The 22,384-nt window shown below is 59.3% G+C and overlaps 1 long non-coding RNA gene across 1 annotated transcript in view; it reads left to right on the forward strand.

Annotated features, from left to right (window-relative positions):
- The window catches only part of LOC148142418 (uncharacterized), a 313,258-nt gene that overhangs the window by 162,568 nt on the left and 128,306 nt on the right, over positions 1 to 22,384 (forward strand). The window lies entirely within an intron of this gene.

A 22,384-nucleotide genomic window follows, 5' to 3' on the forward strand; every position in this document is an offset into this window, starting at 1 on the left:
TGCAGGAATAGGGGGCCCTGGGTGTACATGAGCACAGATTATTGACGATACCAGGAAAAGTGAACACAGCAGTAAATATCACAGATTAGTTTCAGTTTCTGACTTGTTTGCTGACGCAAGTGTAAGAGGGACTCTCGGTGCTCCCTTCCTGGGAGGTGGTGGTGACGATGTGTTGTGAGCCCACCCTCCTGCCCACCGAGACCGTGGGGATTCCATTTGTACCAGCTCGACACAAAAGGGAGATGGCATCAGGGCCACGGCTTCTAAGTTGTGCCGGGGGGAAACGGAGCTGCCAGTGGGTTTAAAGTGAGAATTGCCCTTCACTGAACATTGCTCCTTACTCGGTCGGTGGGACGTGGATGTTTCAGAATCTTCACACGAGGTGTCCCGGTCCTCTCCGGCTCCAACCAGGGTCCTCCCCACATGGCGGGGGATGAGTGTAAGGCAATGGATATCGGACATTCCACCAGCCGGCTTGGCCCTTTCTGTTGTATTCAAGGCTGTTTCTCCTGGATTGGGAGAAAGTGAGGGAGGGAGGGAGGGTGGGAGTGGGTGACCCTGCAGTTAATGCTGGTATAGGTGGGGGTGGGGGGAGATATGGTGAGTTGTCCGAAGGGAGTCAGTCCACAGTGTTGTATCCATACAGTGTTATTAGTGGTGTGGGGGTGGGAGTAAAGTGTCGGGAAGGGAGAGAGAAAGAGAGAGAGAGTGAGAGAGAGTGAGAGAGATAAGGTGCGGCATGCAGTAGTGAGAGTGGTGGAGCATGAGACTTGTGCGGGGGTCGGTGCTTTAACAGATATGCAGTGAGTGTGAGGGAGCAGAGAGAATACATTGAGCCTTATCCTGACAGAGCGGGGAAGGTTATTGAAGCTTGTCCTTTATCGCTGGACATTTCTTCAGTCCGGAGAGGTGAGTTTGATAAGATAGCACCAGGAAAATAGCTCAGCCTCGTGCAGACGATCTCTCTGTCACAGTCATTGAAAATGTCACTGAAACAAATTATTGTTAGAATCTGTCCAATGAGTCATAGATTCTGTTGAAACCAATTTCAGTTACAGAGATGCAGAACAAATGCTCATTTGACCTCACAACAATATCCGTTTTTCCCATATTTCCAGGAAGACTGGCTCATGGTACAGGATGCTATTGAAATGCCCACATTTCAGCATTCTGAAAACTCGGAGCACATCCTTCCATGACACTGTCTCTCGCTCTCCCCCTCTCTGCCGACTTCGCAATCCCCTCCCATGTGGTGATATTTAAACTGATTCCCCCGCCACCTCTCTATGTCAGTGATGTTTACCCCCAAAGCATCCCCTTGCCAGGGCACAATGGAGATATGGATCTGTAAATGGATGGGAACTGTATATCCTGTCACTTCCAGACGGACTGCAAGTTTCCCCCACACTGGGCAGTGATCTCACACAGTGTTACTGAGAAATGCACTGGGGTAGGGTACAAAGCTCTACATTCTGGGAGGGTAACTGCACCTGGTTTATAGATCAAGGCACTGGAGTGGTGTACACTATCCTACATGCTTGGAGTGTAACTGCTCCTGGGTTACAGATCAATGCACTCTGTGGCCTATACAGCTCAACATGCTGGTTGGGGTGGGGGGGGGGGGAGGTAACTGTCCCTGGTTTTTAGATCAATGCACTGGGGTGGGGTACACAGTCCTACATACTGAGAGTGTAACTGCTCCTGGTTTACAGACTAATGCACTGAGGTGGTGTACACAGCTTTGCCTGCTGGATGGGTAACAGCTCCTGGTTTACTGATCAATGTACTGGGGTTGTGTACACAGCTCTACACGCTGGAAGGGTAACTGTTCCTTGTTTTCAGATCAATGCTTTGGGGAGGGATATACAGCTCTACGTGTTGGGAGGGTTACTGCTACTGGTTTATAAATTAATTCACGGGTGATCTCTGCACAGGTCGCTGTGCTGGTCAGACCATCTTATTGAGGTTTACAGATAATGCAATGATGTGGTCTGTGCAGCTCCCCATGCTGGATGGATACTTGTTTCATATATTAGTTGCATATATTAGTGTTCTGCTGTGGTCTGCACAGCTTCCGGTGCTGGACAGATATCAAGTCCGGGTTTATAGATCAATGCACTGCTGTGGTCTGCACAGCTCCCCGTGCTGGACAGATATCTAGTCCGGGTTTATAGATCAATGCACTGCTGTGGTCTGCATAGCTCCCGGTGCTGGACAGGTATCTTGTTCGTGTTGAGAGATCAGTGCACTGCTTTGGTTTGCAAAGCTCACCGTGCTGGACAGATATCTAATCCGGGCTTATAGATCAATGCGCTATTGTGATGTGCACCCGCCGGGATGAGACCATTCGCCACAGCAGATTCGCCGCCGACGATTAGCCACCGAGGACGCTTAGCTAAAGCCCACTGTCCACTGAAGATCATTCGCCACCAGTAACAACTTATTTTCGTTACAGGAGAGTTTTTTTTAGCTTGTAGTTTTGGAACAGGAATTTTTAGTATAGAAACAGAAATTATTAGTAAACGTGGAAATAAGAAGTTTTACCATGATGATTATATATATATATATATATATATATATATTTATATTTACATATCGTTTTAATAAACTATCCAATAGTGATTCAAATATTAAGTTTTGGCGATGTGAACAAAGGGGCCACCACAAATAAAGCTAAAAAAATTATCGACACGCAGACGATAGATTAAAAAAAATTGTTCTTGAATACGGCGAAAGAGATTTTTATGGAAAATCTTAGAGGAATAGCGCATAACTATCAAATGAACTGAAATTTCATTGCTTAATATTAATGTGAGATTTTACTGCCATTATAAAGATTTTTAAAATATATTTCCTTTTTCTAGTTAAAGTTTGTTACTCATTTTTATAATTAAACCAATAAAATGATACTTATTTCACCTTTATTTATCAGTATGTAGTAGTATAAATAATGGGGACTGAGAAGTATGAAAGAACAGGCCAGAGGGAAAACAAGCAGTGGCTAATCATCGGCGGTGAATCTGTCATGGCGAATCGTCACCAACCAGCATCCCCCCTCCCCCCTCCTGATTTTGACAAATATCTAGTCTGTGTTTATAGATCATTTCTCGAGTGTGGTCTGCACTGCTTCCCATGCCGAATATTTGCTGGAGGAACAGAGCAATCCAGACAGCATCGGGAGATGCAGAATTTGATATTTTGGATGTAACCCTACTTCAGGACACTTGCAGAAGGGTTACGCCCGAAACATCGACTTCTCCACCTCCTGATGCTGCCTGGCTTGCTGTGTTCTCCCAGCTTCCTGCCTGTCTACTTTGGATTCCAGCATCTGCAGCCTTTCTGTCTCTATCCCAGCTTCCCATACTGGACAGATGTCTTGTCTGCGTTTGAAGATAAGACATGATCTGTGCAGTGTTCCACTCTGGACAGATTCCAGGATTGTCTTGACCAGAGCAATGGATGAATCTGCACAGTGTTCCACTTTGAACAGATTGCTGGGTTGTACGGAGTAGAACACCAGCCTGGCCTGCACAGTGTTCCAGGGTGAACAGATCGCTCCTTTGGGTTTATGTTCTGAAGGTGGCTTGAGAACGTGTTATACCTAACACTTTCAGCTGATTTGGCAATGTTTTTCGTTCCCATTCCTGTGATTGGACCCTCCGTCTCTCACCCCATTAATATTACAGTGTGTCCAGGCACAGTACATCATGTTGGTGGGGTGGGTAGGGGGAAAGGTGATGGACAGGTCACGGAGCTCCCCGGAACGTTCTGTCCCTGACATTCTATAACTGCCATTCCCCGGAACGTTCTGTCCCTGACATTGTTTGTGAACGGCCGGACGTCAGTGAATTGAACAAACGATAAGATCCCGAGGAAAGAGATCCTGTTCCAGGGAGAAGGAGACACTGTTCCGAATGCCCCCCAGGCAGTTAAAGGGGTGAATACGTTTTCCCTGCGTTTACATTTCTCCACGACACAGGACCGACCACAATTGAGACCAAAATACAGGAATTCCCAAACTCCGTTTGTTATCAGGAAACTGGGAGAGAATCCTTCAGGACAGCAACGTTTCCACCCTCCGTATTAGGAACTGGGAAGGAGTGACCTGTGTCTGCTCTCGAGTGATTGAAAGTGTGGGAATGTTCAAGAAACCATGTGTCCTTATGGATATGTCTCTGTGTGTTTGGGGAGGGAGGGTATCTTGTGGTTTATGTCACATTTTTGTCAGTAATTCAGACTTTCCCATTTGTTATTCCAGCTTCAATTATTTTAATAAATCCCTGAATACAGGGAGACATTTGAAAATCTCACTGGGTCCCCAGTCAAACGGGTCCCTTTGCCTCCAGGCTGATGGGTAATGGGTTTGTGTTCCTTCCTCACAGTTAACGTAGTGACCATCTACGTCCTGCTTTATAAAGATTGTGGATTGTCTCCATGTGTCCGACGTTATCTGGGGGGCATGGCAGCGGCAGATCTCCTAGTCATTATCCTCGACCTGATCCTGAGACACATTCCCATTGTTTATTGGGAACAGTTTTATTTACTGGTGTACTCCGTCCCCGTGTGTAATATCCACGCCGTCCTGCTTTATGCAGCCACTGACTGCTCTGTCTGGTTCACCGTCACTTTCACCTTTGATCGGTTTGTGGCCATTTGTTGCCAGAAGCTGAAAAGTAAATATTGCAGTGAGAAAACGGCGGCTGTGGTTCTGGGAGCAGTGACTGTGCTGAGCTGTTTAAAGAATATTTCCTGGTATTTTATTCTGACGGCGTGGTATTTGCTGGTGAACGCCCCCTGGTTTTGTGATGTAACAGACGCTGTTTATGACTCCCATGTCTGGGCCACAATCGAGTTCCTCCACCACATTCTAACCCCGGGTGTCCCATTTCTCCTGATTCTGCTGCTCAATGTTCTCACCGTCAGACACATTTTAGTGACCAGCAGAGCCCGCAGAAGACTCCGCGCTCACACCAACGGGGACGCTCAGTCTGACACTGAAATGAGGAACCGAAAAAAATCAATAATTTTACTGTTTGTGATCTCAGCCAATTTCATCCTGTTATGGTCAACATTCATGGTGTATTGCATATGGAGACGGCTATTTGATATTGGGTATCGGTCTGTGTATATCAATCCCTTTGTGCAGGAATTGGGCTTCATGCTGCAGCTCCTCAGTTGCTGCACAAACACCGCGATTTATGTGGTGACCCAGACTAAATTCAGGCAGCAGCTGAAGAATGTGCTGAAATATCCCTTCGCCCAAATCCATCCATCAATCAAATTCCCTCATTAATCAATCCATCTGGGATTTTCTCATTTCAGTTCAGTGTTTCAGCGATGGAGCAGCCTGTCACTATGATAACAGACTGAGGGTAGCGCTGGTTTGTCCATCCTTATCCCACAGGGGGGTAACAGGGAAACATTTCAATGTTTCTCACAACTCAGGGGCCAGTGAGAAAAGGCACCATCCCACTGACTGTATCTATCACTTCCATTTGTAAACAATAAAAATGTTGATTAAAGCGTGCCGAGCAGCAGAGTGACCGATGTTGTTGTGTGTCTTTGTGTTGGAGAAGCTGAGCTGGAGAGAGACAGACTCAGCCCCAAGTCCTGGTCCTCAGAGAAGTGGAGGGCATCGCGCCCTGAGCTCAGGAGTGGGATTTAACTCCCGATATCCCCCCACTCCAAAATGGCCTCCGCATTTCCTTTCTCCTACTCTTTTTTCTCAATTCTCCCCCTCTCTCTCACCATATTTCCCCTTCACTCTCCCTCTCTCATACACACCCTCAAACCGTGGTTTCTCCACCTGCCTCCACTCTTCCTTCTCCCCATCACTCACTCTCTTGCCGTCTCTGTCTCCCTCCCACAATTCCATCTCTACCCCAATTCCCCCTCCTCCCACCTCCCAATTCTCACTCTCACCCACACGTAGCCTCACCACCTCCCAACACACACACACACACACACACACACACACACACACACACTCCCAGCCCCAGTCTCAGGGTAAGAGGGAGAGGGAAGGACCAGGGACACAGTGTGTCAGAGAGGGAGGGAAGGAGGGACAGGAGGGAGAGATTCAGTCAAAAAGAAACGGAGGGAGGTGGGCAGAGAAAGGCATCGAGGGAGAGGGATCGAGAGTGAGAGAAAGTGCAGAGAGTGAATGAGCAGGGAGAGGGGAGCAAGGGAGAGATAGGGTGAGGGAGCGAGAGAGAGATACAGGGGAGGGGATAATGACAGTGCGGGGCAAGAGAGAGTGTGGGCAAGAGAAAGAGTGAGACTGAGAGTGTGGCGAGGGAAGGGACAGGAGAGAGCAAGACAGAAAGACAGAGAGAGAGCGAGACAGGGGGAAACACCTAGAGAGAAGAACGAGGAGAGAGAGGAAGGGGGCAAGAGAGATAGGGAAGGAGAGGGAGAGAGAGAAAAGAGAGAGGGTAGAAAGAGAGAGAATGAGGGGTCGAGTGAGTGAGGGGGCGAGAGAGAGACCGGGGATGAGAGATGGGTGCAGGAGAGAGGGGGATGGCAAGAGAGAGATAAAGGAAGGTCGAGAGAGAGGGGGCAAGAGAGAGCGAGACAGCAAGAGAGAGAGAGAGAGAGGGATGCGAGAGAGAGAGAAGGGATGAGAGAGAGAGGGCGAGAGAAAGGCCGAAAGATAGAGAGGGCAAGAGAGAGAGGGCGAGAGAGAGAGGGTGAGCGAGAGAGGGTGAGAGAGAGAAACGCGACGAGAGCGCGAGAGGGAGAGAGGGAGCGAGTGAGGGAGGGAGGAGAAAGAGAGGCACAAAGAGAGAAAGAGGGAGGGTGACAGACCGAGAGGGGCGAGGTGGTGGGAGGCGAGAGGGAACGCGCGCGAGAGAGAGCGATGGGATGATGGAGAGTGCGAGGGCGAGAGAAAGACGAAGGCGAGAGAGAGAGATAGTGAGACAGAGGACGCGCAAGGAGTAAAGGGGTGTGTCAGAGGGGTGTTGGGGGCGAGAGAGAGAGAGGTTGAGAGTGAGAGCGAGCGCGAAGCAACAAAACAGGGCGAAACAGTGATAGAGAGAGAGGGAGCGAGACAGAGTGAGAGGGAGGGAGGGAGAAAAGGGGCAACAGAGAGAGGGAGATTGGAAGGCGTGCGCAGGCGGGCGAAAGAGAGAGAGAGAGAGAGAGATGCTGAGAGAGGAGAGACAGAGGAAGGGCGAAAAGGAGAGAGGAATGCGTTAGAGTTGGCCACAGAGAGGAAAGGCGAAAGAGAGATGGGGAGAGCGAGAGGGTGCGAGATAGGGAGGGCGAGAGAGAGGGAAGTGCGAGTGAGGGGAGGGCGAGAGAAAGGAAGGGGAGAGAGGGGGAAGGCCGAGAGAGGGGAGGGAGAGAGAGGGAGTGCGAAGAGGGGTGGGTGAGAGAGTAGAGAGAGAGTGGCGAGAGAGAGGGGCGAGAGAGAGGGAGGGAAGGGCCGAGAGAGGGAAGAGCGAGAGAGAGGGAAGCGCGAGAGAGAGGAGAGCGCGAGAGAGGGGAGGGAGAGAGAAAGGGGAGGGCGAGAGAGAGGGGAGGGTGAGAGAGAGGGTAGGGCGAGAGAGAGGGGAGGCGAGAAAGAGGGGAGGGGGAGAGAGAGGGGAGGGCAGAGGGGAGGGCGGGAGAGCACAGGGCGGAAGAGAGGAGGGCGGGAGTGCAGAGGGCGGGAGATGAGGGGCAGATAGAGGGGAGGGCGAGAGAAGGGAGGGCGGAAGGACGAGAGAGGTGAGGGAGAGCGGGGTGGGCGAAAGAGAGACAAGGGTGAGAGCGGGGAGGGGGAGAGAGGGGAGGGCGACAGATAAAGGGCGAGAGATGGAGGGCGAGAGATGGAGGGTGAGAGATGGAGGCGAGAGGCATGAGGGCGAGAGGTGTGAGGGCAAGAGGGGGGAGGGCGAGAGATAAAGGGCGAGAGAGAGGGGGAGGGTGAGAGAGGGGGAGGCGAGAGAGGGGAGAGAGAGGGAGGGGAGGGCAAGGGAGGGGAGGGTGAGGGAGGAGGGAGGGCGAGAGAGTTGGAGGCAGGGCGCATGAGACAGGACAGCGAGTGAGAGGGGGAGGGCGAGGGAGGGGAGGGCAAGAGAAGAGTGGAGAGTAAGAGAGGGCAGGTCGGATGAACGAGAGAGGGCAGGGCGAGAGAGGGGAGGGCGAGAGAGGGGAGGGCGAGATAAGAGTGGAGGGGAAGAGAGGGCAGGTCAGAGGGACGAGAGCGGGGAGGACGAGAGAGAGGCGAGGGCAACAGACGTGGTAGAGAGAGGAGTGTGCCAGAGAAGGGAAGGCGATAGAGGGCAGGGCGAGAGCGCGGAGGACGAGAGAGTCGAGGGCGAGGGCGCGGAGGGCGAGAGCGCGGAGGGCGAGAGAGGGGAGGGCGAGAGAGGAGAGGGCGAGAGAGGAGAGTGAGAGACAGACGGGCGGGAAAGATAGGTGAGAGCGACAGGGCGGAGGGCGAGACAGTGGAGGGTGAGAGAGGGGAGGGCGAGAGTAGGGAGGGCAATGGGACAAAAGAGGGCAGGGAGAGAGAGGGGTGGGCGATAGAGAGGCAAGGGCGAGAGAGGTGACGTCAAGGGAGGGGAGGACGGGAGAGGGGATTTCGGGAGAGGGGAAAGCAAGAGAGGGGAGGGCGAGAGAGGGATGGGCGAGAGAGGGAAGGGTGAGAGAAGGGAGGGTGACGGGACAAGAGAGGGAAGGGAGAGAGAGGGGAGGGCAACAGAGGGGAGGGCGAGAGAGGGGGAGGGCGAGAAACAGGGGAAGGCGAGAGAGAGGGGAGGGCGAAAAAGGGGCGCGAGAGAGCGGGGAGTGCGAGAGAGGCGAGTGAGAGACACAGGGGTGTGCAAGAGAGGTGATGGCGAGAGAGGGTACGTGTGAGAGAGGCGAGGGAGAGAGAGGGGAGGAGACAGACTGGAGAGAGAGTGAGGGGAGAGCGAGAGAGGGGAGAGCGAGAGAAGGGAGTGAGAGAGACTGGAGGGTGACATAGGGAAGGGCGAGAGAGGGGGAGGGCGAGACAGAGGGGAGGGTGAGAGAGGGAATGGCTAGAGAGGAACGGGCCAGAGAAGGGATGGCAAGAGAGAGCAGGAAGGGCGAGAGTGGGGATGTAGAGAGAGGGGTAGGGCGAGAGAGAGGGGATGGCGAGAGAGTGGGGAGGGCGACAGAGAAGGGAGGGGGAGAGAGGCGAAGGAGAGTGAGGGGAGGGTGAGAGAGGGGAGGCCGAGAGAGGGGAGGTCGATTGAGGCGAGGACGAGAGAGGGGAGCTTGAGAGAGCTGAAGGCGAGAGAGATGTGAGGGCGAGAGAGGGGAAGGAGAGAGAGGGGAGAACGAGAGAGGGGAGAGTCAGAGAGGGGAGAGTCAGAGAGGGGAGGGTGAGAGGTGTGAGGGCGAGAGAGGGTGGTGTGAGACAGGCGAGGGAGTGAGACGGGAGGGAGACAGAGTGAAGCGAGTGTGAGGGGAGAGCGAGAGAGGGGAGGGTGAGAGCCGGGAGGGCGAATACGGGAGGGTGAGAGAGAAGGGAGCGAGAGAGAGGGGAGGACAAGTGAGAGAAGTGCGGGCGAGAGTGGGGATGTAGACAGGAGGGAAATCGAGGGAGAGGGGATGGTGAGAAAGGGGAGGGCGATAGAGAGGGAAAGGAGAGAGAGTGGTGGGGAAGAGCGCGGACGGCGACAGAGTGGAGGACGAGAGGGGAGGGCAGGAGAGAGTGGAGGGCAAGAGCGAAGAGAGGGAGTGAAAGGCAAAGCAGAGAGAGGGAATGGTGAGAGAGTGGAGGCCGAGAGAGGGGAGTCCGAGAACGGCGACAGAGGCGAAGGAAAGAGAGAGGTGAGGGCGAGAGAGGGGAGGGCGAAGGGGGGCTGGCGAGAGAGGGTAGGGCGTGAGATAGGGGAGGGAGAGTGAGGGGTGGCAGAGAGAGGGGAGGACAAGAGATGGGAGGGCGGGAGAGGGGAGAGCGAGAGAGGGAAGGGCGAGGGAGGCGAGTGCGTGAGAGGGGAGGTCAACAGAGGGGAAAGCGACTAAGGGGTGGGGAGACAGAGGGGAGGGCGAGAGACAGGTGTGTGAGAAACGGGGAGCGAGAGACAGGGGAGGTCGAGAGTGGGGAAGGTGATGGGAGGGGAGTACGAGAGAAGGCGAGGTCAAGAGAGGGGAGGGAGAGAGAGTGGGGTGGGCGAGAGAGAGGGGAGAGCGAGAGAGAGGGACGGGCGAGAGATGGGAAGGGCGAGAGAGAGGGGAGGGTGAGAGAGAGGGGAGGGCGAGAGGGGGAGGGCGAGAGAGTGAAGGGTGAGAGGGCGGAGGGCGAGGTGGCGAATGAGAGACAGAGGGGAGGGCGAGAGAGGCGAGGGCAAGAGAGGCAATGGCGACATAGGCGAGTGAGAGACAGAGGGGAGGGCGAGAGAGGGGAGGGCAAGAGAGGCGAGGGCGACATAGGCGGGTGAGAGACAGAGGGTGTGCGAGGGAGCCGAGGGCGAGAGAGAGGAGGGCAAGAGAGGGGAGGGCAAGAGGGGGAGGGCGAGAGATGGGAAGGGCGAGAGAGAGGGGAGGGCGAGTGGGGGAGGGCGAGAGAGGGGAGGGCGAGAGAGGAGAGGGCGAGAGAGGAGAGTGAGAGACAGACGGGCGGAAAAGATAGGTGAGAGCGACAGGGCGGAGGGCGAGACAGTGGAGGGTGAGAGAGGGGAGGGCGAGAGTAGGGAGGGCAATTGGACAAAAGAGGGCAGGGAGAGAGAGGGGTGGGCGATAGAGAGGCAAGGGCGAGAGAGGTGACGTCAAGGGAGGGGAGGACGGGAGAGGGGATTTCGGGAGAAGGGAAAGCAAGAGAGGGGAGGGCGACAGAGGGATGGGCGAGAGAGGGAAGGGTGAGAGAAGGGAGGGCGACGGGACAAGAGAGGGAGAGAGAGGGGAGTGCAACAGAGTGGAGGGCAAGAGAGGGGAGGGCAAGAGAGGGGGAGGGCGAGAAAGCGGGGAAGGCGAGAGAGCGGGGAGGGCGAAAAAGGGGCGTGAGAGAGCGGGGAGTGCGAGAGAGGCGAGTGAGAGACAGAGGGGTGTGCAAGAGAGGTGATGGCGAGAGAGGGTACGTGTGAGAGAGGCGAGGGAGAGAGAGGGGAGGAGACAGACTGGAGAGAGAGTGAGGGGAGAGCGAGAGAGGGGAGAGCGAGAGAAGGGAGTGAGAGAGACGGGAGGGTGACAGAGGGAAGGGCGAGAGAGGGGGAGGGCGAGACAGATGGGGGGTGAGAGAGGCATTGGCTAGAGAGGAACGGGCCAGAGAAGGGATGGCGAGAGAGAGCAGGAAGGACGAGAGTGTGGATGTAGAGAGAGGGGTAGGGCGAGAGAGAGGGGATGGCGAGAGAGTGGGGAGGGCGACAGAGAAGGGAGGGTGAGAGAGGCGAAGGAGAGTGAGGGGAGGGTGAGAGAGGGGAGGCCGAGAGAGGGGAGGTCGAGTGAGGTGAGGACAAGAGAGGGGAGCTTGAGCGAGCTGAAGTCGAGAGAGATGTGAGGGCGAGAGAGGCGAAGGAGAGAGGGGGAGAACGAGAGAGGGGAGAGCCAGAGAGGGGGAGGGTGAGAGGTGTGAGGGCGAGAGAGGGTGGTGTGAGACAGGCGAGGGAGTGAGACGGGAGGGAGACAGAGTGGAGGGAGTGTGAGGGGAGAGCGAGAGAGGGGAGGGTGAGAGACGGAAGGGAGAATACGGGAGGGTGAGAGAGAAGGGAGGGAGAGAGAGGGGAGTGCAAGAGAGAGAAGGGAGGGCCAGAGTGGGGATGTGGAGAGAGGAGGGAAATCGAGAGAGAGGGGATGGTGAGAAAGGGGAGGGCGATAGAGAAGGATAGGAGGGAGAGGGGTGAGGAAGAGCGCGGATGGCGACAGAGGGGAGGACGAGAGGGTAGGGCAGGAGAGAGTGGAGGGCAAGAGCGAAGAGAGGGAGTGATAGGCAAAGGAGAGAGAGGGGATGGCGAGAGAGTGGAGGACGAGAGAGGAGAGTCCGAGAACGGCGAGGACGAGAGAGGGGAGGGCGACAGAGGCGAATGAAAGAGGGAGGTGAGGGCGAGAGAGGGGAGGGCGAAGAGGGGCTGGCGAGAGAAGGTAGGGCGTGAGATAGGGGAGGGTGAGTGAGGGGTGGGAGAGAGTGGGGAGGACAAGAGATGGGAGGGCGGGAGAGGGGAGGGCGAGAGAGGGGAGGGCAAGCGAGGCGAGTGCGTGAGAGGGGAGGTCAAGAGAGGGGAAAGCGACGAAGGGGTGGGGAGACAGAGGGGAGGGCGAGAGACAGGTGGGTGAGAAACGGGGAGCGAGAGACAGGGGAGGTCGAGAGTGGGGAAGGTGATGGGAGGGGAGTGCGAGAGAGGCGAGGTCAAGAGAGGGGAGGGCGAGAGAGAGGGGAGGACGCGAGGGGGAGGGCGAGAGAGTGAAGGGTGAGAGGGCGGAGGGCGAGGTGGCGAGTGAGAGACAGAGGGGAGGGCGAGAGAGGCGGGGGCAAGAGAGGCGAGGGCGACATAGGCGTGTGAGAGAAAGAGGGGAGGGCGAGAGACGGGAGGGCAAGAGAGGCGAGGGCGACATAGGCGAGTGAGAGACAGAGGGGTGGGCGAGGGAGGCGAGGGCGAGAGAGAGGAGGGCAAGAGAGGGGAGGGCAAGAGTGGGAGGGCGAGAGAGGGGGAGGGCGAGAGAGAGGGGAGAGCGAGAGGGGGAGGGCGAGAGAGGGGAGGGTGAGAGGGCGGAGGGCGAGATAGGCGAGTGAGAGACAGAGGGGTGGGCGAGAGAGGCGAGGGCATGAGATGCGAGGGCAAGTGAGGCGAGGGCGAGATAGGCGGAGGCAAGAGAGGGGAGGGCAAGAGGGGTAGGGCGAGAGAGGGGAGGGCGAGAGACGGGAGGCCTAGGGACGCGAGGTCGACAGAGGGGATGGCGTGAGGGGGCAGGTAGCTCGAGATTGGGTATGTAGAGAGAGAGGAAGAGCGGGACAGATTGGATGGCGAGAGAGGGGTGGGCGAGGGACCAGGGAAGGCGAGAGAGGGGAGGGCGAGAGAGGGGAGGGCGAGAGTAGGGAGGGCAATTGGACAAAAGAGGGCAGGGAGAGAGAGGGGTGGGCGATAGAGAGGCAAGGGCGAGAGAGGTGACGTCAAGAGAGGGGAGGACGGGAGAGGGGATTTCGGGAGAAGGGAAAGCAAGAGAGGGGAGGGCGACAGAGGGATGGGCGAGAGAGGGAAGGGTGAGAGAAGGGAGGGCGACGGGACAAGAGAGGGAAGGGAGAGAGAGGGGAGTGCAACAGAGTGGAGGGCAAGAGAGGGGAGGGCAAGAGAGGGGGAGGGCGAGAAAGCGGGGAAGGCGAGAGAGCGGGGAGGGCGAAAAAGGGGCGCGAGAGAGCGGGGAGTGCGAGAGAGGCGAGTGAGAGACAGAGGGGTGTGCAAGAGAGGTGATGGCGAGAGAGGGTACGTGTGAGAGAGGCGAGGGAGAGAGAGGGGAGGAGACAGACTGGAGAGAGAGTGAGGGGAGAGCGAGAGAGGGGAGAGCGAGAGAAGGGAGTGAGAGAGACGGGAGGGTGACAGAGGGAAGGGCGAGAGAGGGGGAGGGCGAGACAGAGGGGGGGTGAGAGAGGCATTGGCTAGAGAGGAACGGGCCAGAGAAGGGATGGCGAGAGAGAGCAGGAAGGGCGAGAGTGTGGATGTAGAGAGAGGGGTAGGGCGAGAGAGAGGGGATGGCGAGAGAGTGGGGAGGGCGACAGAGAAGGGAGGGTGAGAGAGGCGAAGGAGAGTGAGGGGAGGGTGAGAGAGGGGAGGCCGAGAGAGGGGAGGTCGAGTGAGGTGAGGACAAGAGAGGGGAGCTTGAGCGAGCTGAAGTCGAGAGAGATGTGAGGGCGAGAGAGGCGAAGGAGAGAGAGGGGAGAACGAGAGAGGGGAGAGTCAGAGAGGGGGAGCGTGAGAGGTGTGAGGGCGAGAGAGGGTGGTGTGAGACAGGCGAGGGAGTGAGACGGGAGGGAGACAGAGTGGAGGGAGTGTGAGGGGAGAGCGAGAGAGGGGAGGGTAAGAGACGGAAGGGAGAATACGGGAGGGTGAGAGAGAAGGGAGGGAGAGAGAGGGGAGTGCAAGAGAGAGAAGGGAGGGCCAGAGTGGGGATGTGGAGAGAGGAGGGAAATCGAGAGAGAGGGGATGGTGAGAAAGGGGAGGGCGATAGAGAAGGATAGGAGGGAGAGGGGTGAGGAAGAGCGCGGATGGCGACAGAGGGGAGGACGAGAGGGTAGGGCAGGAGAGAGTGGAGGGCAAGAGCGAAGAGAGGGAGTGATAGGCAAAGGAGAGAGAGGGGATGGTGAGAGAGTGGAGGACGAGAGAGGAGAGTCCGAGAACGGCGAGGACGAGAGAGGGGAGGGCGACAGAGGCGAATGAAAGAGGGAGGTGAGGGCGAGAGAGGGGAGGGCGAAGAGGGGCTGGCGAGAGAGGGTAGGGCGTGAGATAGGGGAGGGTGAGTGAGGGGTGGGAGAGAGTGGGGAGGACAAGAGATGGGAGGGCGGGAGAGGGGAGGGCGAGAGAGGGGAGGGCAAGCGAGGCGAGTGCGTGAGAGGGGAGGTCAAGAGAGGGGAAAGCGACGAAGGGGTGGGGAGACAGAGGGGAGGGCGAGAGACAGGTGGGTGAGAAACGGGGAGCGAGAGACAGGGGAGGTCGAGAGTGGGGAAGGTGATGGGAGGGGAGTGCGAGACAGGCGAGGTCAAGAGAGGGGAGGGCGAGAGAGAGGGGAGGACGCGAGGGGGAGGGCGAGAGAGTGAAGGGTGAGAGGGCGGAGGGCGAGGTGGCGAGTGAGAGACAGAGGGGAGGGCGAGAGAGGCGGGGGCAAGAGAGGCGAGGGCGACATAGGCGAGTGAGAGAAAGAGGGGAGGGCGAGAGACGGGAGGGCAAGAGAGGCGAGGGCGACATAGGCGAGTGAGAGACAGAGGGGTGGGCGAGGGAGGCGAGGGCGAGAGAGAGGAGGGCAAGAGAGGGGAGGGCAAGAGTGGGAGGGCGAGAGAGGGGGAGGGCGAGAGAGAGGGGAGAGCGAGAGGGGGAGGGCGAGAGAGGGGAGGGTGAGAGGGCGGAGGGCGAGATAGGCGAGTGAGAGACAGAGGGGTGGGCGAGAGAGGCGAGGGCATGAGATGCGAGGGCAAGTGAGGCGAGGGCGAGATAGGCGGAGGCAAGAGAGGCGAGGGCGAGACAGGCGAGTGAGAGACAGAGGGGAGGGCGAGGGCGGCGAGGGCGAGAGAGGGGAGGGCAAGAGAGGGGAGGGCAAGAGGGGTAGGGCGAGAGAGGGGAGGGCGAGAGACGGGAGGCCTAGGGACGCGAGGTCGACAGAGGGGATGGCGTGAGGGGGCAGGTAGCTCGAGATTGGGTATGTAGAGAGAGAGGAAGAGCGGGACAGATTGGATGGCGAGAGAGGGGTGGGCGAGGGACCAGGGAAGGCGAGAGAGGGGAGGGCGAGAGAGGGGAGGGAGAGAAAGGAGGGCGAGGGAGCTGGAGGGAGACAGAGGAGACGGCGAGAGAGGGGATGGAGAGAGAGAGGGAGGGCGAGAGAGAGCAGAGGTCGAGAGAGGGGAGGGCGGAGATATGAGACAGGGGATGGCGAGAGAGAAGGGAGGTTGTGAGAGGGGAGGGCGAGAGTGGGATTCACGGGAAAGTGGAGGGCGAGAGAGGGGGAGAGGGGAGGGAGGGCGAGGGAGGGGCGGGCGAGAGAGAGGTGTGGGAGAGAGAGGGGAGGGTGAGACAGAGGGGAGGGTGAGAGAGTAGAAGGCGGCAGAGAGCAGCGCTAGAGAGGGAAGGAGAGAGAGCAGGACGAGGGAGGTGGAGAGAGATAGAGGAGACGGCGAGAGAGGGGACGGAGAGAGATGGAGCGAGAGAGATGGGAGGGTAAGAGAGGGGAGGGCAAGAGAGGTGACGGCAAGTGAGGCGAGAGCAAGAGAGGCAAGGGCGAGATAGGCGAGTAGAGGCAGAGGGGTGGGCGGGAGAGGCGAGAGCAAGAGAGGGGTGGGCGAGAGAGGGGAGGGCGAGAGAGGGGAGTGAGAGCCAGCAGGGTAGGCAGAGAGGCGAGGGCGAGAGAGGCGACGGCGAGAGAGGCGAGGGCAAGAGAGGGGAGGGCGAGAGAGCAGAGGGCGAGAGAGGGGAGGGCGAGAGAGCCGAGTGAGAGACAGCAGGGTAAGCAGATAGGTGAGGGTGAGAGAGGCGAGGGCGAGAGAGGGGAGGGCGAGAGAGGGGAGGGCGAGAGAGGGGAGGGCGAGAGAGGGGAGGGCGAAAGAGGGGAGGGCAAGAGAGGGGAGGGCGAGGGAGGTGGAGAGAGACAGAGGGGACGGCGAGAGAGGTAAGCGCGAGAGAGGCGAGGGAAAGAGAGGCGAGGGCAACAGAGGGAGGGCGAGAGAGGCGCGTGACAGCCAGAGGGGTGGCCTAGAGAGGTGAGGGCGAGAGAGGCGAGGGCAAGAGAGACAAGGGAGAGCCAGGGCGTGGGCGAGAGAGGTGAGTGTGAGAGAGGCGAGGGCGAGAGAGGGGATCGCGAGAGTGGGGTGGTCAAGAGAGGGGAGGGAGACAGAGTGGAGGGACAGCGAGGGGAGACCGAGAGAGGGGAGGGCAAGAGATGGGAGGGCGAGGGAGGCGAGGGCGAGAGACGGAAGGGCGAGAGAGGGGATGGCGAGAGAGGGCAGGAAGGCGAGAGAGGGAATGTAGAGAGAGAGGGAGGGCGTGAGAGAGGGGGAGGCAAGAGAGGGGTGGGCGAGAGAGTGGGGAGGGCGAGAGAAAAGGGAGGGAGAGAGAGACTAAGGAGAGTGAGGGGAGTGTGTGAGAGGGGAGGCCGAGAGAGGGCAGGAGGAGAGAGGCGAGGACGAGAGAGGGGATTTCGATAGAGGCGAAGGCGAGAGAGAGATGATAGCGAGAGAAGGGACGGCGAGAGTTGGGAGGGAGAGAGAGGGGTGGCCGAGAGAGGAGGGTGCGAGAGAGTGGAGGGCGAGAGAGAGGTGAGGGCGAGAAACGGGGAAGGCGAGAGAGGGAAAGTCCAGAGAGGGGAGGGCGAGGGAGGCGAGTGCGTGAGAGGGGAGGGCAAGAGAGGGGAAAGCGACAGACGGGTGGGGAGACAGAGAGGGGAGGGCGAAGGAGGGAAGGGCAAGAGATGGGGTGAGGGAGAGAGAGGGGAGAGCGAGAGACGGGAGGACGAGAGACAGGTGGGTGAGAAACGGGGAGCGAGAGACAGGGGAGGTCGAGAGAGGGGAAGGCGATGGGAGGGGAGTGCGAGAGAGGCGAGGGCAGGAGGCGGAGGGCGAGAGAGAGGGGAGGGCGAGAGAGAGGGGAGAGTGAGAGAGAGGGGAGGGTGAGAGATGGGAAGGGCAAGAGAGAGGGTAGGATGAGAGAGAGGAGGGCGAGAGAGGGAAGATGGAGAGAGGGGAAAGTGAGAGATGGGGAGGGCGATAGATGTGGAGGGCGAGAGAGAGAACGGCGAGAGAGGGAAGAGAGAAAGACAGGAGGGCGAGAGACAGGAAGGCGAGAAACGGGGAGGGAGAGAGAAGGGAGGTCTAGAGACAGGGGAGGGCGAGAGAAGGGAGAGCGAGAGAGAGGGCAGGGTTGGAGAGGGTAGGATTAGAGAGAGGAGAGCGCGAGTGAGGGGAGGGAGAGAGATGGCAGGGCGAGGGATGGGGAGGGCGGGGAGGCGAAGGACGGGAGGACGAGAAACGGAAGGGCGAGAGATTGTGGAGGGCAAGAGAGAGGATTGGGCGAGAGAGAGTGGTGGGCGAGAGAGAGGGGAGGATGAGAGAGAGAGGAGGGCGAGAGAAGGTACTGCGAGAGAGGGGAGGTGGTGCGAGGTAGTGAGAGAGGGGCGGAGGGCGAGAGAGGGACGGCCGAGAGACGGGAGGATGAGAGACGGGAGGGCGAGAGACAGAAGGGCGAGAGATTGGGGAGGGCGAGAGAGAGGGGTGGGCGAGAGAGAGTAGTGGGCGAGAGAGAGGGGAGGATGAGAGAGAGGGGAGGGCGAGAGAAGAAACTGCGAGAGAGCGGAGTTAGTAAGAGAGGGGCGGAGGGCGAGAGAGGGGCGGCCGAGAGAGGGCAGGACAAGAGAGAGGAGGCCGTGAGAGTGGGGAGGGCGAGAGTGAGGCTAGGGGGAGAGAGAGAGAGATGGGAGAGCGAGAGAGGGGAATGGCAAGAGGGGAATGGCGTGAGAGGTGGTGTGCGAGAGAGGGGAGGGTGGAGGGACGAGAAAGGGGATGGCAAGAGAGAGGGGAGGTCGAGAGAGCGGAGGTTTAGAGAGCGGAGGGCGAGAGTGGGGAGGGTGAAAGTGGGGAGGGCGAGAGTGGGGAGGGCGAGAGTGGGGAGGGCGAGAGTTGGGAGGGCGAGAGAGGGAGTGCAGGAGGGGCGAGTGAGAGACAGGGGGGAGGGCGAGAGAGGTGACGCCGAGAGAGGCGATTGTGAGAGAGGGGAGAGCGAGAGAGGGGAGGGCGAGAGAGTTTAGGGTGAGAGAGGTGGTAGGGCGAGAGGAGTGTGGGCGAGAGGGGGGCGTGAGAGAGATGGGAGGGCGAAGGATGGGGAGAGAGGGGAGGCGAGAGACGGAAGGGCGAGAGACGGAATAGCGAGAGATTGGGGAGGGCAAGAGAGAGGGTTGGGCGAGAGAGAGTGGTGGGCGAGAGAGAGGGGAGGATGAGAGAGAGGAGAGTGCGAGAGAAGGTACTGCGAGAGAGGGGAGGTGGTGAGACGGTAGTGAGAGAGGCGCGGAGGGCGAGAGAGGGGCGGCTGAGAGAGGGGAGGACGAGTGACAGGAGGGGGAGAGACGTAAGGGAGAGAGATTGGGGAGGGCGAGAGAGAGTGGTGGGCCAGAGGGAGTGGTGGGCGAGAGAGAGAGGGGAGGATGAGAGAGAGGGGAGGGTGAAAGAAGGTACTGCGAGAGAGGGGAGGTGGTGAGAGGGTAGTGAGAGAGGGGCGGAGGGCGAGAGAGGGGCAGCCCAGAGAGGGGAGGACAAGAGAGTGGAGGGCGAGAGAGAGGGAAGGGCGAGAGTGAGGCTCAGGGGAGAGAGAGATGGGAGAGCAAGAGAGGGGAGTGCGAGAGAGGGGAAAGGCAAGAGGGGAATGGCGTGAGAGGGGGTGTGCGAGACAGGGGAGGGTGGAGGGACGAGAGAGGGGATGGCAAGAGAGGGGAAGGTCGAGAGAGCGGAGGGCGAGAGTTGGGAGGGCGAGAGGAGGGACGGCGAGAGTTGGGAGGGCGAGAGTTGGGAGGGCGAGATTTGGGAGGGCGAGATTTGGGAGGGCGAAAGTGGGGAGGGCGAGAGTCGGGGAGGGCGAGATTGGGGAGGGCGAGAGTGGGGAGGGCGATTAGTGGGGAGGGCGAGAGTGGGGAGGGCGACAGTCTGGGAGGGCGAGAGGGGGAGGGAGAGAGTGAGGAGAGAGAGAGGGGAACGCATGACACGGGAGGGTGAGAGAAGGTAGGGATGAGAGAGGGGAGGAATAGAGAGGGGTGGGTGAGAGAGAGGCGAGGGCGAGAGTGGGGAGGGAGAGAGAGAGGAGGGGAAGAGAGGGAAATGTGAGAGAGGGGGAAGGCGACAGAGTGAAGGGCGAGAGTGGGGTGTTCGAGAGAGGCGGAGGGCGAGATGGAGAAGGGCGAGATAGGGGAGTGTAAGAAAGGAGGGGAGGAGAGTGTGGAGGGCGAAAGCGAAAGGGAAGGTCGAGAGAGAGGCGAAGTGAAGAGAGATGGGAAAGTGAGAGAGGGTGTGGGCGAGAGAGGGCTGGGTGGAGGAATGAGGAAGGGGATGGCGAGAGAGAGGGAGGGCGAGAGATGGGAGGGTGGACGGACGAGAGAGGGGATGGCGATAGAGTTGGACAGGCGAGAGAGCGGAGGGCGCAGAGGGGAGTGCGAGAGAGTTGAGGGCGAGAGAGTCAATTGGGAGAGGTGGAGGGCGAGAGAGGGGACATCGAGAGAGAGTATGCGAGAGAGGGGAGGGAGAGAGATGGGACCCAGAGAGATTGGGAGGGAGAGAGATGAGGAGGGATGGAGAGGGGAGGGCGAGAAAGAGGGTAGGGTGAGGGAGGGGGGAGTGCGAGAGAGGGGAGGTTGAGAGAACAATGAAGGCGAGAGACGGGTGCCCGAGTAAGTGGAGAGGGATAGAGATGGGAGGGGCAGATAGGGGAGGGAGAGATGGGAAGGGTGAGAGAGGGGTAGGCGAGAGGGATGGGAGCATGAGAGAGGGGAGGGCGAGAGAAGGTTGTGCGAGGGAGGGGAGGGGAGAGAGGGGAGTGAGAGAGGGGCGGAGTGCGAGATTGGAGCGGCCGAGGGAGGGGAGGACAAGAGAGTGGAGGGCGAGGGAGGGGAGGGCGAGTGAGGGGAGGGCGAGGGGGGACGGCGAGAGAGGGTGGAGGGAGAGAGGGGAGGGAATGGCGAAAGAGAGGGATAGGTGAGAGAGGGGAGGTGGAGAGAGCAGAGTGCGAGAGTGGGGATGGCGAGAGTGGGGAGAGAGAGTGAGGAGAGAGAAAGGGGAACGCGTGAGACGGGAGGGTGAGAGAAGGGAGAGTGAGAGAGGGGAGGGCGAGAGAGTGGAGGGGGAGGGAGGGAAGTGCGAGAGAGGGGGAGGGTGACCGAGAGAAGGGCGAGAGTGGGGAGGGCGAGAGAGGGGAGGGGAATGAGGGAATTGCGAGAGAGGCGGAGGGCGAGATTGGGAACGGCGAGAGAGGGGCGAAGGCGAGAGAGAGAGGGGAGGTCGAGAGAGGAGACAAGGCGAGAGAGAGAGGGGAGGGCGAGAGAAAGGGGAGGGCGAGAGAAAGGGGAGGGGGAGAGAAAGGGGAGGGCGAGAGAAAGGGGAGGTCGAGAGAAAGGGGAGGGCAAGAGAGAGAGGGGAGGGCGAGAGAGAGAGGAGTGCGAGAGAAGGGAACGGCAAGAGGAGGTGAGGGGGAGGGCGAGAGAGAGGAGGGCGAGAGAGAGGAGGTCGAGAGAGAGGAGAGGGCGACAGGGGAGGGCGAGAGGGGGAGGGCGAGAGACGGGAGGGCGAGAGAGGGCAGGGCGAAAGAAGGGAGGGCGAAAGAGGGGAGGGCGAGAGAGGGTAGGGTGAGAGAGGGGATAGGGCGAGAGGAGTGTGGCCGAGAGAGGGGAGTGAGAGAGATGGAAGGGCGAGAGATGGGAGGGCGAGAGATGGGACGGCGAGAGAGGGAAATGGCAAAAGGGGAATGGCGAGAGAGGGGGTGGGTGAAAGAGGGGAGGTTTGAGGGATGGGAGAGGGTATGGCGAGAGAGACGGGAGGGTGAGAGAGGGGAGGGCGAGAGAAGGTAGGGGAGGGCGAGAGAAGGTACGGCAGAGCGACGAGAGAGGGGAGGAAGAGAGAGGGGTGAGTGAGAGGGGAGGGCGAGAGTGGGGAGGGCGAGAGAGGGGAGGTCGAGAGAGTGGAGGGGGAGAGAGGGAAGTGCGAGAGAAGGGAGGGCGACAGAGTGAAGGGCGAGAGTGGGGAGGGCGAGAGAGGGGATGTCGAGAGAGTGGAGGGGGAGAGAGGGAAGTGTGAGAGAGGCGGAGGGCGAGTTTGGGAAAGGTGAGAGAGGGGAGGGTTAGAGAGGGGAGGACGAGAGAGAGGACGGCGAGAGAGGGGATTGCGAGAGAAGGGATGGCGAGAGGGCGGAGGGCGAGTGAGTGGAGAGGGCGAGAGAGTAGAGAGAGAAGGGAGGGCAAGAGAGAGGAGGGCGAGAGAGGGGAGGGCGAGAGAGGGGAGGGTGAGAGAGGGTAGAGCGAGAGAGAGGGGGAGAGAGGGAGAGGGTGAAAGAGGAGGAAGGCGAGCGAGGGGAGGGCGAGAGAGGGGAGGTCGAGAGAGTGCAGGGCGAGAAAGTGGAGGGCGGGAGAGTGGAGGGCGGGAGAGTGGAGTGCGGAAGAGGGGATGGCGAGAGAGGGGAGGGAGAGAGGGGGGAGGGAGAGATAGAGGGAAGGGAGAGAGGGGAGGGAGAGACAGGGAAGGGAGAGAGAGGGGAGATTCGAGAGAGAGGAACGCGAGAGATGGGACCGAGAGAGATAGGGTGGGAGAGAGATGGGTAGGGAGGGCGAGAAAGAGGGGAGGGTGAGAGAGAGGGGAGTGCGAGAGAGTGGAGGTCGAGAGACGATGAGGGCAAGAGACGGGTGCCCGTGAGAGTGGAGAGGGAGAGAGATGGAAGGGGGAGATTTGTGAGGGAGAGATGGGGAGGCCGAGAGAGAGGGGGGCGAGATCGCGGGAGGGGAGAGAGTGGGGGCGAGATAGTGGGGGCGAGAGAGGGGAGGGAGAGAGAGGCGGGCAGAGATACGGGAGGCCGAGAGAGGGGAGGGCGAGAGAGGGGGTTGAGAGAGAGTGGGGTACGAGAGAGTTGAGGCGAGTGGGTGGAGGGCGAGAGAGGCGCGGGAAGAGAGTTGAGTGCGAGAGAGACGTGAGGGCGAGAGAGGGGAGGGCGAGAGATGGTAGGGTGAGAGAGGGGATAGGGCGAGAGGGGTGTGGGCGAGAGAGGGGAATGAG

Source organism: Chiloscyllium plagiosum, unplaced genomic scaffold (assembly GCF_037043375.1).
Source record: "Chiloscyllium plagiosum isolate Xiang-an unplaced genomic scaffold, Cpla_swu_hap1 HiC_scaffold_29, whole genome shotgun sequence".
Lineage (NCBI taxonomy): Eukaryota > Metazoa > Chordata > Chondrichthyes > Orectolobiformes > Hemiscylliidae > Chiloscyllium > Chiloscyllium plagiosum.